The 15,627-nt window shown below is 39.6% G+C and overlaps 1 protein-coding gene across 3 annotated transcripts in view; it reads left to right on the forward strand.

Annotated features, from left to right (window-relative positions):
- The window catches only part of PLA2G4A (phospholipase A2 group IVA), a 118,526-nt gene that overhangs the window by 13,313 nt on the left and 89,586 nt on the right, over positions 1–15,627 (forward strand). The window contains exon 1 of one of the 3 annotated variants that reach the window (XM_068690661.1): positions 3,578–3,963. The exons of the other annotated variants lie outside the window; for them this stretch is intronic. The gene's annotated coding sequence lies outside the window, so the exon portion shown is untranslated. Of the gene's footprint in view, positions 1–3,577; positions 3,964–15,627 lie in introns of those variants that run through there. 3 annotated transcript variants of the gene reach the window in all.

Consider the following 15,627-nt stretch of genomic DNA (forward strand, 5'->3'; position numbering starts at 1 on the left):
ACCTCCTTTTGTCTCTATGACGTGACATGGTATGGGAGTTGGGTGAGATGGTTGTTTGCCTTCTCCAGTTACAAGAACTTTCCAACTCGTAAAGGTTGTCAGAAACCCCACCTCTTGAAACGCTTGGGGATTATGGTGAGCTGCAAGCTCTGCAGCACCAGGTTATTCCTGTGTGGCTGGGATAATGCCTTCAGTTCAGAAACTGGACTTAATAAATAAAGGGTATAGCTAGTTCATTGGTGTTTCACCCAGAGAAGGTGAAAGCTTAGCAAGACTGAATGAGATCATCATTTCTCAGGTTCTTCTTCTGTTGTCTTCCCACTTCCTTTTTGAAAAGGAAAAATGTTGGTTTTGAAAACATTTCCCAACTGAAAGTGTACAGCAAGTTGCTCTCGGTTGGGTGTGTACACATGCATGATTCAGATCCCCTTTTGCTGAAATTCATGAGAGCATACAGGTACTAATAAGTCATGAATAGCAATGTACACATATGCCTGCTTTTGTCTCTTCCCTCAGGTTCTGAACCCAATATTTTCCTTGCTGGGTTTCTAGTGTTTTGTTTTTTTTTTTTTTTTTTTTTTTTTTTTTTTTTTTTTTATTATTTGTTTGTTTTTAATATATATATATTTTCCTAATTCAACTAGGTAAATACGCTGAAAGATGAATACAGTATATCTTAGCATAGCAAATTAAAATAAATTGTAAAAATATAACAGAAAAATAATATCAAATAAATAATCATTTCTAGGAGGGGACCTGAAGATTAGCTGATAGCCCCCACAGAGATTGCTGATCTGCTTGCCAGGGAATATACTTACAGAGGGCTGATTAGAGTAGGATCAAACTACATGCAGGTCAACACAGTCCACCCTGGTTTTGGTCTAGGAACCAGTGCAGTGAAATTTTAAATAAGATAGCTTTTTACATTTTTCATACTCATTTTAGGTGTAATAAATAATAAATTAATTGGTAAATAAGAATAATAAATAAGGCTTTCCTTTGGTGTATTTACTTTTTCAGATGATGATGATACTTGCAAAAGGATGAGGTTTGGGTATCTGGGGATCCACCATACGGGCATGGTATGTGCTGTTGGGTCTAGTCAAGCATGTTTCTGCATGTGCTTCTCTCCATATCTGTTCAAGTTTAAGAATGGTGACACCTAGACTAACAGGTCAAGAGCCCAACACATCTGTGTAGCTTTTCAGGCAGCCAGGTTGACAGAGGTGTTTGAGCAAATCATGCAGACTCACAGATATTTGGCAGGAAAGGGGCTAACTGATATCAGCTGCCGAAGGTACCGAAGGCACAGCCAGAAACCCCTGTCTGCAGCACATAAACGGAGGACTTATGGTGAAGAGTCAATAGTCAGTGTCTCTTGTGCTCTGTGTCATACAAGGAAACCCAGCCACATGACCTAGACACACATTTCTTGGTGCATGAAAGCTGGTCACACATCCTAGTGCTTGTGATGCTGTGGGCATAAGGGTGTGAATGTGAACAAATGACATTGGCTTTACTTTAGAACAAAATCACCTCCCCTGTCTGTTGGCTCTTACATTGAGCTTTGATCTATTGTTACTGTGATGCTATTTCTTACACACTTCGTTTTCCAAGGACAGCAGCAGTTTTTCACACATTATTTTGGTGACTGATGCTTTATAAGACTTCAAATTTGAAAGAAAGAAATGTTTTATGTACTAATTATTCAGTGACATTTATTATTTGCTTTACTTCACAAAATCTTTAAATGCCTTTCAAAAAGCTTCTGTGAAATAGTAGTTCTCATTGTGGTGTCATATGACAGCTTAAAAATGGGAAAGCTAGGCACAAACTGAGGTTGATCTTGTGAAGTACTTTGATTTAAAAATACCCTGTGAATATCTGCATTGAGAGTGGTATGGCCTTGTTGCCAGGCTTTATACACAGGATTGTGATGAGGAAAAGTGGACAGTGATTAATTTGCCATTGTGATATGGGAGTGATTTCATGACTCGGCCTGCTGCCCAATATGGGGTATTTGTTTTCTAACAGCAGCACTAGGTGGCACACAAGGTCAGGGCAGAGCACCTCATGTCAGGAGTAGGTGCTGAGCTGCTCCCTTGGGTCAACAATGGCAATGGCTGTGCTGAGCCCGTGGCTCACACCCAATGCCTCTTGCCGTCTATTTCTGCACATTCGAAATCATAGAGGAGGCTGAAGCTCTTCATAATGACAGCTGAGCTTAGGAGCAACAGACATTTGCCACTCCTGGATGTGTTAGGCCTGCAAGCACAGTTAACCTTGCTCCAGCTTTGAGAGAGAAAATCACATGAGAGTAAAGTGCACACAACCAACAAGGACTGCCTCAGTGTGAGTTAATCCAGTCTTATCTCTCAAAGCTTAGAAGGACAATGGAAGTTTGGTGGTCTGTGAGGTTGTTTGGATACTAGATGGCTCCTGCTAAGAAGAAGAGAGCTCTGCACAAAGTCTGGGTGGTGAATCCCTGCTCTGCACTACCTAGGTGAGATCCTGATGGGGAAGAGTATCAGCAAGGGACCGTAGCTTACCACCACCACTGTAATGGGAGTTGTTTTCCAGTTCTCTTTATGGGCTGCTATCTTTATCTAAGTGTACTTAAGTTTAGAAGTACCAATGTTGTAGTGTACTTGAGAGGAAGCAGACTTCAGCATTCCTCTCAAGTACCAAGATTAACTATAGAGACTTTTTTGACCTCGTTAGCTTTGTGCAAATGTATATATTTTTGTCTTACACTGGTTGGTGCTGAGGAACTCACTAACAAACTCCCTAAAAATGTCAGTGTGAAAGGGCAGTGGGCATGCACACAACAACTACCAGCTGAATTTAGTGAGAGTTCCATGCTTAAGTACTCACGAACAACAGGATGGACCTAAAGTGGTGAAGAGCCAAAGGCTGCAGGTATCTCAAATACTCTGGATTAAAAGCTGAATGTAAAGTTGCAAAAGGATTTCTCGTTATTTGGTAAAATCTGGTGTATGAAATTGAAAGTAATTCATTTAAGGAGAAACATTCTGTACATAGTCAGTGGTGGATACTAAAGCAGGTCCCCCATGCAAGACACTGTGGAGCTCCCACATTCTGTTTGAATATTTGAAGCCATAGAAAGAATTTGAAAATGTTTTCCAGACTAAAGTGAGTTCTCAACATATGAATGTATGCTAGAGTTTGTTTAGGTATATCTGTGCTTAGCCCATCTCCATGGTTTTCAGACAGGAAAGAAGGGAGGTTTTGACCTCCCTTCAAAACCTCCCTTCTTCCAGGATGACTCTGTTTGCTTGCCCATTTGCTCTCTGCTGCCTGACATGTTGCTGACCGGATATGATCTCTGTTTTTCCAGTTCTGGCTCATAGCCAGCAAATTTCCATCCAAAGTTTTATGCTCCTGATAATGGTACCTATCCGTCTGTCCTTGGATCTGTCTCACTTCCAGCAAGTGTTTTAGCAGGTGTTTTAGTTTTTGTGACAAAACAGAAAAAGCGTTTTATTTTTTTTCAAGAGACCTTTTGTCCCTTGTATAATTGCAGCGCAGTGACATTTATGTGTCATGTCAACCTGTCACTGTCTGAAAGATCGTATTTCAGCAATCCTTCAGGCAAACCCAGAGGAGTGGCTGAGCAGCTCCATGGCTAGGAAGCTATGAGATGCCAAGTCAGACACCAGCAAATAGATCATCTGGGAGAAGAGTGAAGAAATAAACCCAGTTTTGCACCAGATTTGCAGTATTTGGAGAACATTAGCAAGGTGAAAATTAAATCCAGAATCAACGAAGACTCACAGAATGATGAATCAGCCGAACACAGGGACCTCTCAATACACAGCGAGTGTCTGGCTGCCAGAGAGTGATGAATGTCTGATGGAGAGCGGTGATCTGAATTCTCCAGCTTCATTAGCAGCAGTCTGCTAAATCTGAGTGGATGCAGTTGTATGGAGAAAACCTCAGCTGGTAAGGATTTCTCTTCTGGTTTCTTTTTATCTTTCTTGGTGTTGATATTACATGCAACGATGGAGATCGTTTGCATTGCTTTTTGTGGGTGTTACTGGGTTCTACCATACTGGGCAGATGTACTTACATCAATACAGAGTATCTGTGTGCATATCTACGTGGCACAGCCAGCCACATTAACACGTCCTCAGAGGATTTTCTGAGAGCCCAGTGTGAAACACAACTCGGTGTGTTTGAAACTCTAGTATTTTCAATCTGGGTCAGAAATCTAGAGTATGTGATTTATGGAAGGTCTGTCTGTGGACAAAATGTCTTTAAATTAATGATTTTTGGAACTTGGAGCCATCTCGGTGTAGATGTAAATTACTTCAAGCTAATACAAGTGATTCACATGGATGAAGAGGTTCTGTGTGGTGCTGGTGGTTTCAGAGTGCCACCATGGATGCCTGCTGAAGTCTCTTGTACCAGGGGCTTGTTGTGCTCAAAAAAGGTAAAATTAATGATGGCAGATTGGTTCTCTGGCCTTACTTCACATCCTTTCCTCCTTCATTTCTATCCAATTACTTGAGTCTATGTCTGAGAAAATGGCACAGATATTTCTTTAATTTGGGAAAGAAGTTCAATACTATATGCATGTGCACTGGGTAGCATAATCTAAAGCATTGCATAACTCCAGTAAAAAACATGCAGAGCTGTTCTGGCATCAAAGGCTGGCATCGAAGAGAAGCAGTGTGCTTGGCTGGAACAAACAGTTCTCTATTAAGACACATTGCAAACGCAGGGGTGTCCTCCTTGAGATTCCTCTAATTCTGTAGCCCTTTTACCACTGTGCTAAATTTAAACTGGAAATGTCATTTCCATGTAATAATTAGCAAAGGAACACTTTTTTTTTTTCTACCTAATCTTTCCTTGCTAATGACCTCCCCCCCCCCCCCCCCCGCCGCGTCTGCTGGGCAACTAAGCACTTTGACTCATTATACCCATCTAGCAGATGATTAAAGGTTGATTAAGATGATTACTTTGTATATCTAAATCTTGTTATCAGTTATTCCCAGTGGGCAATAAGAATGCTGCGTGGAGAGTAGGAGTTGGTTATTTCTACTCAAGATTTTCCTAAATTTCAGTAAGCATGTCAGCAAGAATGGGTTCACTTTGGCGACTGGTGTTTTCTGAGAGGAAAAGCAAGGACTGTTAGTTAACCTGGATTTATAACCTGTGCTCTTTTACCTGTAACAACGTGGAGCTTCAGAGATCTTTGAGTTATTACTCAGTTCTTAGAAGCAGTTAAACATCTGGGTGTTGAATGCTGAAGGATAAAAACTGGAAAAAAAAAAAAAAAGTTTAGGGCAAAAGTATCTGGATGCAAGATGTGCCTCAAACTTTAAAAACTTCAGATGTTGTGGTTCAAGCTCCGGTTGAAAAATGCCACGTTAGACCCAGGAAGAGTAATCTTCATGTTATTGCAGAGCACCCCCTCTCTGCCCCTCCAAAATTCTAACATTCCTTCTTAAGGCAGATTTGTAAAGCTACTGGCTGAAGAGATGGTGGCACATCATAAAACGAAGCTTAAGTAAAACATTGTCAAGAAGAATACAAATGAAATCCAGCAATTTCAAGTACAAAATTACTTGAAATTTCCCGTGGACTGATAATTGGCAGTACAGTACATTCAAGATAGGAAATGATAACGATTTACTTACAAAAGTAAGTACCCAGTTAGTTATTAATGAGGAAGTTGATTATTGGAAGTGAATGCTAACCAAATTTCAAATATTTGAAAAAAAAATAATAATAATGTTTTGATGAAGATTTTTATTATTTTTAAACTAAGAAGCAAATTACTAATTACTAGTGGTCACATCAACAAGATAATACTGTACTCTCTTAAATTTGTGGCAATACAAAAGATGTCATAAACTGAAAAGATACAGCAATACTTCATTATGTTTCACTTCTACTGCTGGTTTTAAGCTTGCAATGGATGAAGTGTTACAAACATGTCTGTGTATGGAGAAACCTGAAATGACACTAAATGGCATGGAGTTGTGAGGACAGGAAGGCACAGAAGTAAACAGGGTAACCACTAGCATAAGAAATTGGGACAAAAATACAGGAACTGCAAAAATGTGCAGCCAAAAGGAAATTGTCTGAAAAAGAAAGTGAAAGATAGAAATAGTGAAAGAATGATACCATTCTGGTATAACGATTCACAACACATTGGTCTCAAACGCCCAGATCAACCCCAGTATGTTTTTGAGATTGATCCCATCATGTACCAGAGTGGGACATAGTGCAAACACACCCAGATTGTGGCATTCCCTTCTGAGCAGAAGGCAGCTGGAAGAAGTTTGGAGGGTACCAAGAAATAATAAAAAAAAAAAAGGTAAGTGGCTGGAAGGTTTGAGTTATGAGAGGATATTAAAATACATAAATACACAGCATAACTTGGCTAAGTAACAACTCTCTGCACAGCTAACTATCTACAGACATTGGAAGGGTATATACAGGAGGATGATAGAAGAGCTTCAGGTGTCTTTAAAAATAGCAGGCAAAGTAATGGAGGAAACATCTCATCTGGATAAAGGAAGGGGATCCTTTGACAATGACATCTTGCAGGCCATCACGTTCTCTCAGGGAGGTGGTGTTAACAATAATGAGAGTGCTGAATGAAGTACAAGGAATGGGGAGGAGGTGGCCTAGTAGCAAGAAGCAAAGCAGGCACAAACAAGAGTCAGGAGAGGGAGAAGATGAGAAATGTCTTGTTCTCTCCTCTTCCTAACCGTGCTTGGCCAATCTTCCCATTACTGTGCTGGAACTAAATTCTGGGGACAACCTCCAGCAGCAGTGGCTTGATCCATGAGAGCATTTCCAGATCCAGCATATTTGAATGTTTGATCTCAGCGACTGAGTATTCATTCAGTCCAGCTTAGAACATACATTCCATAGGAATGACAGTGGTTTTTTAGTTAGCAGCATACACATTAATTAACCTTTTTTCAAGTGATTGGTAGGAAGGAGCCAGTGGGGAGCTCTGGTGTTGAGAGACCAGAGGGGGGATGCATACCAGTCCAAAGTAGTCAGAGCAAGAAATGGTTGTTATCTGCAGTGACACCAACTAACTGGGTAGTCACTTCCGAAGTGATAATCTTCTGCGTATGTTCTTTTGGTTTTCAAAGAAATCAAAAGTTTGAGAACAAAACTGGAAAGATGGAGGATTAGAGGAAAAGCTTATGGCAGATAAATTTGTTTGGTGACCTTTACCTGTTGGTACTATTAAAATAAATTCTAAGGAAATATACCTAGGAAATAGGTTATTTGAAACAATTAATGGCCTGAAAGAGCAGTTTGCAGCCTTAGGCAAAGCTTAACACCAAAGACATAGCAAATTAATAATTAACCATAGTAATGTTTATTATAAGAAAAGTAGTATTTTAATGTCATGCCTGAGAATTATTATTCAAGCTTTAGAAATTTCTCCTGGTTAGGCTCAGGATGGTTTACGCATACAGAGTGATAAAAGCTTTTTCTTGAAAAAAATAATGTGTGAACACAAGAATTAATTCCCCTGAGGGAAATGCAAGACCCCATAGGATTTTTAATGAATGTAGTGGCCATCTATGACCCGTTTCAGACCAGCCTTTAAGTGTGCAATTAAAGTAAAGCATATGCTTAAATTTCTTTGACGTCAATGGGACTTCAACAGGGCTTAAGTGATGTCCTGATTAGAGAAGCTTCCATCACCTCATACTTCCGCTTGTTTAAAACTGGACACAAACAGAAGTCCTTAAAGCCTATGTGCCCTTTCATGTGGTATTAAAGTTCCACTCTTACAAATATGTGCACAATGGAATAAAAATGCATCAACGAGTCATAGTCAGAACCAGAGCTAGCTGGAGTATTTATTGCATGTTTTTATGTAGCTTTTGCACAATTTTATATGCAGGAAGCTTGGTTGGGACACACAGAAAGATATTTCTGTACGGGTAATGGCAGCAGGAAAGATTTTTCCATTCATTGAATTAGATGTAGTCCTGCCACATGAGAAGGGAGAGAAGAGATAGCCGGAAAGGAAACAGTTTTATTCTGATACGGATAATGCTGGAACAAGCTCGTTGTTCTTGGCATCAAATTAGAGGGAATAGTGATGTAAACTGTGCTGAAGTTGCTGTTGAGTGCAGTCCGCTGTTTAGCAAAAAAAAGTTCTTCTTGCTAAGATTTGTGCATTGACTGCTTGCTGAAGGCTGGTGATGAATTATGTTACTTATGTAGTTTAAAAAAAAAAGAAAAGAGGAGAACAAAAGAAGAAAGGTCAGGGTCTGTAAACACCAAAGTTAAGAGCACAGCTATAGGTGAGGTACCCGGTTTCTATACAGTGTTTTCCCTTGTGCACTCAAAAGTGCTGCTGTGCAGTGCTACACCAAATGAAAAGTAGAACAATAAAAAGACAAATTCTGCAAACATCTCATGCAAAAGTATTGGTTTGGTCTATTTTAGTTTATGCTTCTATTTCTAATAACTTGCATGCTTGATTTCCTTGTTGCCCAAACCATTCTTCAATGAGTCTTTATGACGGTAGAAATTGTTTGTCTACTGTTCATCTCATGTATCTCACTCACTTCACTCCACCTCCAGGTACCCTGACACAAGACTGTGTCTTCCTACCAGTAACGGGCTGGCTTGTCTTGAAGAAACATCTCAGTGTCCCATATCAACAAAAACATTTTTTATACATCAACCTGTAGTTATTTTTCTTTAGCTGCTTTACTGGACAGCTTTTCAGGAGTAAGCCCTCTTGTGCTAAGTATGGGGCTATCTCCTTTAAGATAATTTAATTTGGGAATACCCAGGACTGCAAAGAAGCACATTCACCAAGGACTAAGCTGTTTTACCCACTTAGTCATTAATAAAAGGGATTATTCTGCATAAAGTAATATTAACATCCTTTACTAATTCCAGTATAAAGTTTGTTTTATTTGGCAGATTAGTGTTAATTATTTCCCAATAGATAGCAAGACTATAAGGGGCAAGTAGATGAGACATGAAGCTAAGGGGTGTTTCAAAAATTGCAACACTATTCTCCACTGCATCACTGCATTGCGGCTGTATTTACTGAAATGGGAGGGGATGGGGGTGGGTGGTGGGCTGCAGCCTATTCTTTTCCAGGCAAGAAAGCTGTTTTTCTGGTCTTCTGGAGTCTGATTTTTGGTTCTCTGCTGTGGTGATGAGGAAGTCTGATTGCCAGTGTAACAGAAGGGAAGTGGCAAGTGAGGGGCCTGGTCTGATGAAGGGCAGACAGTCACTGTATGCGATGAGATGGTCGCACCTGCGGTCTCTGCTGCCTCTCTGGTGCATGCCTCAGGAAAGAATATAAGAAGGGTCAAGTACTTGTTCCAGCATTCACGAAGCAGTGTCTGAGAACATGCTGAGGCTACTGAGGTGGTAGCTGTGGCACTGCATTTAATGGCTGCATGTGGATGTATCCATCATGCATTGCTCTAACTTCTGATTTCACTTGGTATTCGGACCTTTACAGCATCTTCTGGTGGGGACCTCCACAATTTCCTTTTGTGACAAAAACTACCCAGTTCTTGGAAGGTACAGTTCAATACACTGAGAGATCAGGGTTGTGAGGCATTGGAATGGGTTGCCCAGGGAAGTGGTGGAGTCACCATCCCTGGAGGTCTTTAAAAGACGTTTAGATGTTGAACTTAGCGATATGGTTTAGTGGAGGACTTGTTAGTATTAGGTCAGAGGTTGGACTCAATGATCTTGAGGTCTCTTCCAACCTAGACAATTCTGTGATTCTTTGACGCAAATCGTAGGGCACAAGCCATGTTTATTTAGGAATCACGCAGTGCTGAGACAGTAATCCTTCATTAATTTTGGCTGTGCCGGATGCCCCTGGGCCAAGCGCAGCTCCTTCCAGCTGCAGGACAGGGCGCAGAGGGCAGAAGGGCTTGCTGCACCTCGTGTCGCCTGCAGCCCGTGCTGGGGGAGCCAGAGTGGGGCGCACAGTGGAGAGGCGAGCGTCTCCTTGCCAATACTGATGGCTATGGGTCGTCAGCCCAGCACTGGCACTGCTTGGTGCTCCCCCATGCCTCCTGGGTCCCAGCTCTGCTATCTGGGGTCTACGGCTGGCTGTGCTTTCCAAGGTCAGTCACATTGGGCCATAGGCTTGGCAGAAGTCTAACAGTTTGAGTAGCAAGAAGATAGGCAATAATTAAAAGAACAGAAATGACAGCACTTGGATGAACCAAGCACAAATCTGGTCCCAGGCAACTTCAATATGTGTAGGGCTAAACCGGTGGCACAAAGCACACTGTGGAGCAGACTGCCTGCAGGCTGACATAGCCTCCACCATCAAGGTTCTGGCTTTTGAGTCTCTCTACAATGAAAGATAACTGACGTTATAAGAGAATGAGGGAAGGTGTAGGAAAATTACCTGGAGTGTGTTTGTAACTCAAAGTTGTGCAAGGAAAGCAAACCAAGAGGTATTCCCAAGCCCCAGGTTCTGAGACATGAAATACATTTTTTTCTTGCTGTATTGTGTTGCCCAGGTTTGTCTACAGAAACATAAAAAAAAAAAATTCTGATTGTGTCATGTGTTTGTCAGCATTTCCATGTCGATCTCTGTGTTGGTCATGTCAGCTGTTTCTGTATTTTATTTAAAATTTTTGGCTTCTACTTTCTGACTGTCAGTTTGTTATTTGGAAGATAATGCCAGATTGCTGCCGTGTGGGGTGGTGGTGGTAAAGTTTGTTGGGTCCTAAAGCTTTCCAGCTATTTCTGGGAGCAGATGTCTTTCATCATTAGAATACTTTACTTTAGAAATAAATAACGGAAGTATTTGTAACAATAGAGATACTCAAACTCATGGAGCAATTTCATAAGTAGCAATCCACTACGGATCATTTTAATAAGTAACAGCAACTCAAGAACTCAGCTTTCAGAAAGTAGGAAGTCTTCAGGTTTACTATTATTCTTGAATGCCTGTATCCATTTGTAACATAAATGATTTCATGGTTTATCTGTGAGAGATGTGTACATCTATAATCTCTGAAGAACAGCTAATTATTTTTTTTAATTTTATTTTTATATTACAGCAAACATTTGAGACCACAGGGTGACAAGTTTAAGACGATCTATTCCTTATGCTGCAAAACAAAAAAAGAAAGAACAAAAATGTAGTTTTCTCATTCCACAGATGTAGAAATTGTTCATTGTTAAGTGTGGGAAATTTGATCTTAATTCTTTCCAAACTTTTGAAACTGTTGGTTGAGAGACTATTCAATAGGAGACTGGTATTTGATTATTAGATACTTGGCCCCTGATAGCATTTGTACATTGAGGTTCAGCTATTGTAGAAATATTTTGCAAATTCAAGTTCAGCCTCAGTATGCTAAACTGTCTTCGTTTCCTCATAATGGCTAAAGGACAATGAGTCCATAACTTTTGCTGGTAGAACAAATTCCTAGCTGAGTTTAACTTGTTCTACAAAGTGTTTCTTGTGGTTAAAGAGTATTTTATGTGTGTTGCTTTTGTCATAATAATATAGTAGATTTAGGTCATTGTGGAATAACGTTTCCTGATAGTCAAAGACTCTGTAAAGATATCCAGAAACTTTACTGAATGTGAGAACATGTACAAATGAAGCTGTTTCTCTGCCTAGTGTAGTTTCTTATATGGTCTTTGATGCAGGTTTAGGTCTAACTGTATTTATGGATATGAGAACAAAGAAGCAATACTCAGGAGAATGAAGCCAAAATAACCCAAAGAGATTAAAATAGAACTTATTCTCAGAATAACTTTCAATAACCTGCAAAGAAAAGTCTCAAAGGGATCTTCACATTGGTCTGTCACACCTAAATTCCTGGCTGGTGAGCGTTCCCTGGAAAACTCTCTGCTTTGTAGAGAGTCTGCTTTTTCACAATGGACATTGTGAAAAACAAAACAAAACATTCTTCAGGCATACAAGATAAACTGGAAATCTGGTTTTCAAATTTTTTGGATTTTTTTCTAAATTTTTTTGAAATTTCCAAAGTCTCATTTAAGTAACAGAGACAGCAGAGAAAGCTGAAGGTTCATTAAAGGGATGCAGCTGAAAAAAATGTTTACCCTTCTTATCGCAGTGCATTGTCATTTGCTTAACTGCCTGAGCAGTTATTTTAGAGCAATAGCACTACAGACAGAATTGTGTTAATCTGAATGAGAAAGACATTTCTGGTGTGTTTTAAATGTTTAATTGTAACAGACATTTTAACCACAAAAGGACAGGCTTAAAACAAACAAACAAACTTCAAAAGGAAAATTTATGCAAAATTGAAATGTTAGAGATTCGCTTACAGTACTGTTTTACAGTAATGGATATTCTGTCATAAACAATACAATGAAAATCTTTTCGATCACAAAAACAAATAACCAAAAAAAAAACAAAACAAACAAACAAACAAAAACAAACAAACAAACAAAAAAAAACACAACAAAACATTATAACAGAAAGGCACTCATTTAGAAGAGGAAATGTGCAGATTACCCTTTAACTGGAGCGTTACCTTTGAAGAACCTGAATGAAGTGTGCAGAAAACCAGTGACCCATGGTGTAAATAAGAGTGTGTTAAAAGAATGGTTGTTAGCAGTACTTTCCAAAAGGGCAAACAATGAGCTTTTTAACAGAAATATTTTATCTCCTGAAAAGTGCCTCTCAAACACAGACTATGTTATGGGTACCTTTCAACTTTCCGGTGATAGTCGTGCGAGTTCTTTGCTGAAACTTTGTTTGCTTGGCTGAAGCCCTAGCCCTCTCCAGGACGACACAATCCAGAACAGAGTTTGAGCTTCTCCATAATGTCAATGTCAAAAACTTCTTTCTTTCTTTTTTTTTTGTTTTTTTGGTGTTGTGCAAGGGTTTTCCATAAGTCCCTATGCACGTAAAACATTTGCAAAAACAGAATAAGCAGTGAGTCCTTCAAATACTTATTCCTGTGAATAGCACCATTTACTTTATTTGGACAACTTCCATGAAGAAAGGTTTGGTGGAGCGAACATGCCTGTAAAGGGCAGACATGATGAAGTCCCTGAATACACTATATTCATGTTCTTGTTAGTGTTGTGATGATCAGAGTACAGCCCCAGTGTGTTTTCCTGTACTTCTCACAGATGTTGCCTTCCAAGTTCCTGGGTATTCTGCTTTGAATATTTTGAACCACTCTAATGTTTAGTAGTGGAGTTAACTTAGGTTCTTGTGATTTCTGTTTTAATACTTTTTTTCTTTTTTTTTTTTTTTTTTTTTTTTTTTTTCAGATCAAAGCCTTCCTTAGTTACTTATATTTTAGTTTAAATTTCAAATAGAAAGGTATTTCATGTAGTTTTCTGCTTACACTCATTGAAAGGAATAGAAAAAGAAACTGTAAGGTGTGACAGGAGCATTCAAGGATAACAGCAAATTGTAGGAAACCTAAATAAATTCAATGCATCTATCCTTCATACAGCAGAAGTCATTGAGATTCCTACAGTGGAGCTATTGTTCAAGGGATGGGGTTAGATGGAAAGTCTTAGCAAAAGAATTTGGGGACAGGCTGCTAACACAAATTTAGGAGTAGCTCAAGTAGAAAGATTTTGTTGTGTGCAGCCTATCATTTGATTCAATGTCACTGTGAGGCCAGTAGCTGGTATACTACTGATTTTTTTTTTTAAAGATGGTTGCAGTGCAGAGCTAAGACTTCCAGATCAGTGAGTTCTTACTCCTTACCAGGCAATATTAAATTATGGCTATAAAATGCAGTAACAACATTTTTCTTCCAGAGGAAGTCACGCCTCAGAAATCTGCTTTGAAGATGTCAACCATTCTTTAGATGAAGATGATCCAATCTAGTAAACTAGGATTTTTGAAAATGAAGATAAAATATCCACACCCCTCTCAAGAATTAATAAAAGGTTAAAATGGTTAAAGGGGGTTGGGGGGAAGATAGGAATAAGTGTTCAGTTTCATAACTGAGAGCAATAATAAGTTCAGTTTTTGTAACAGAGCAATAACCTGTGGAATCTCTCGCTGGAAGCTTTTCTATTTGATACATTCATAAATGAACAGGAAAATAAAAGGTTGAATAATGGAAGAGCCAGCTTTGCAGCTAGCAGAATTATTCAATGTAGTTGCAACTACAGCGCATACACACAGCCATAGGTCCAAAGCTGGCATTCCTGTTTAGGAAGGAGAGCTGGTCATTCCTGTGGCTAGCTTAGCAGTAAGCAAAAGGAATGTAAGCAGTTAAAAATAGTTAGGAAAGAATTAGAAAACAAGCAAACCATTGTTACTGTACAAACTCAGCGCTAGCCCATGTTTTGGATGACACATATCACACTAGACACCCACCTTGCGAAGAATATACAAGACAGAAAATGTAAATGAAAGAGTGGTGAATTGCATGCCCCCTCCCCCTCAAAAAAAAAAAAAACCAAAAAAAAAACAACTAAATAAACAAGGACTCTCCAGCCTGGAAAAGAGATGAGTGACAGTAAGTGATCAGCAATTTGGAAAAGGTCCACAGGAAATTACTCGCTATTACTTGCAACACAAAAAGTCATCTGCATCCCAGTAAAATGATCAACCCGAAGACAAACAAAAGGAAGTAAATTTTTATTGACTAAAACTGTGGAACTTCTAGCCACAGGGAGGTACAGAAATAGTGGGTATTCCTTCAATAAGATACAGCAGAGATGACAAAAGTTACGTTCAACGACAGCTAGTTAAAAGTCGTGCTCCTGGTGCTACCCCTGGGGGAGGAAGTCCCCACTCTGTGCATTGCTGCCAGAGAGAGGAGCACATTGTGGCCTTTCTATTCCTCTTCTCCTTGGGCATCTACTGGTAGTCACAGATAGGGACAAGATGCAGACAGGCAGGAAGGTACGGAATTATGGTCAGAACAGCAGCTCTTCAGAATAATGAACTGTACCACTCAGATGTCAACTGTTGACCAAATGATGATTTTTTTTTTTTTTTGCCTACTGCTTTATATTTGTTTGTTTATTTATTTAATGACTGATTTTTGTTCATACTGAGGCAGCTTTGCTGACTTCTGTAATGTAAATAGTACTCCAGGGTATACTTTAATTCCATATTCAGTCCTGTATTCATCTCTTTTAAAAGTGAATGCTCTTATGTGGCCCTATTATGAATAAGACCAGCACTAGTGTATAATTATTCTTTGTTGGGAAGTCATGCGATTTTTCTGCCAAGCATGTGGCAAAGAAGCTGTTAATACTATATAGGATTTCTAAATACTGTAAAACTTCCTTGAAATGCTGACTGCTGTGACATTACTTAAATTGATGTAGTTGTTCACAAAGTGGCTGTCAGGGGTGCTCAGCCAGCTCTTCAGTTTGTACTAATTTGGGGGAAATCCATGGGGGTGCTCAGCCAGCCCTTCAGTTTGTACTGATTTGGGGAAAATCCAAGTGATTTGTGCCATTGTGACAGACCCGGCTGCTTGCCAGCTCAGGACTGCACATGAAGTAGTTGTGCATGCTGTGAGGGGATCAAGACGATGGAGCCAGCTCCTGCCTGGTGGTGGTGGTACAGGGCAGGAGAACCTGAGATGATAAGCATGAGTTGAAGCAGGAGAGTCATAGGATCATTTAGGCTGGACAAGACCTCTGAGATCAAATCCA

The sequence above is a fragment of the Anas acuta genome, chromosome 8 (genome assembly GCF_963932015.1).
Source record: "Anas acuta chromosome 8, bAnaAcu1.1, whole genome shotgun sequence".
Lineage (NCBI taxonomy): Eukaryota > Metazoa > Chordata > Aves > Anseriformes > Anatidae > Anas > Anas acuta.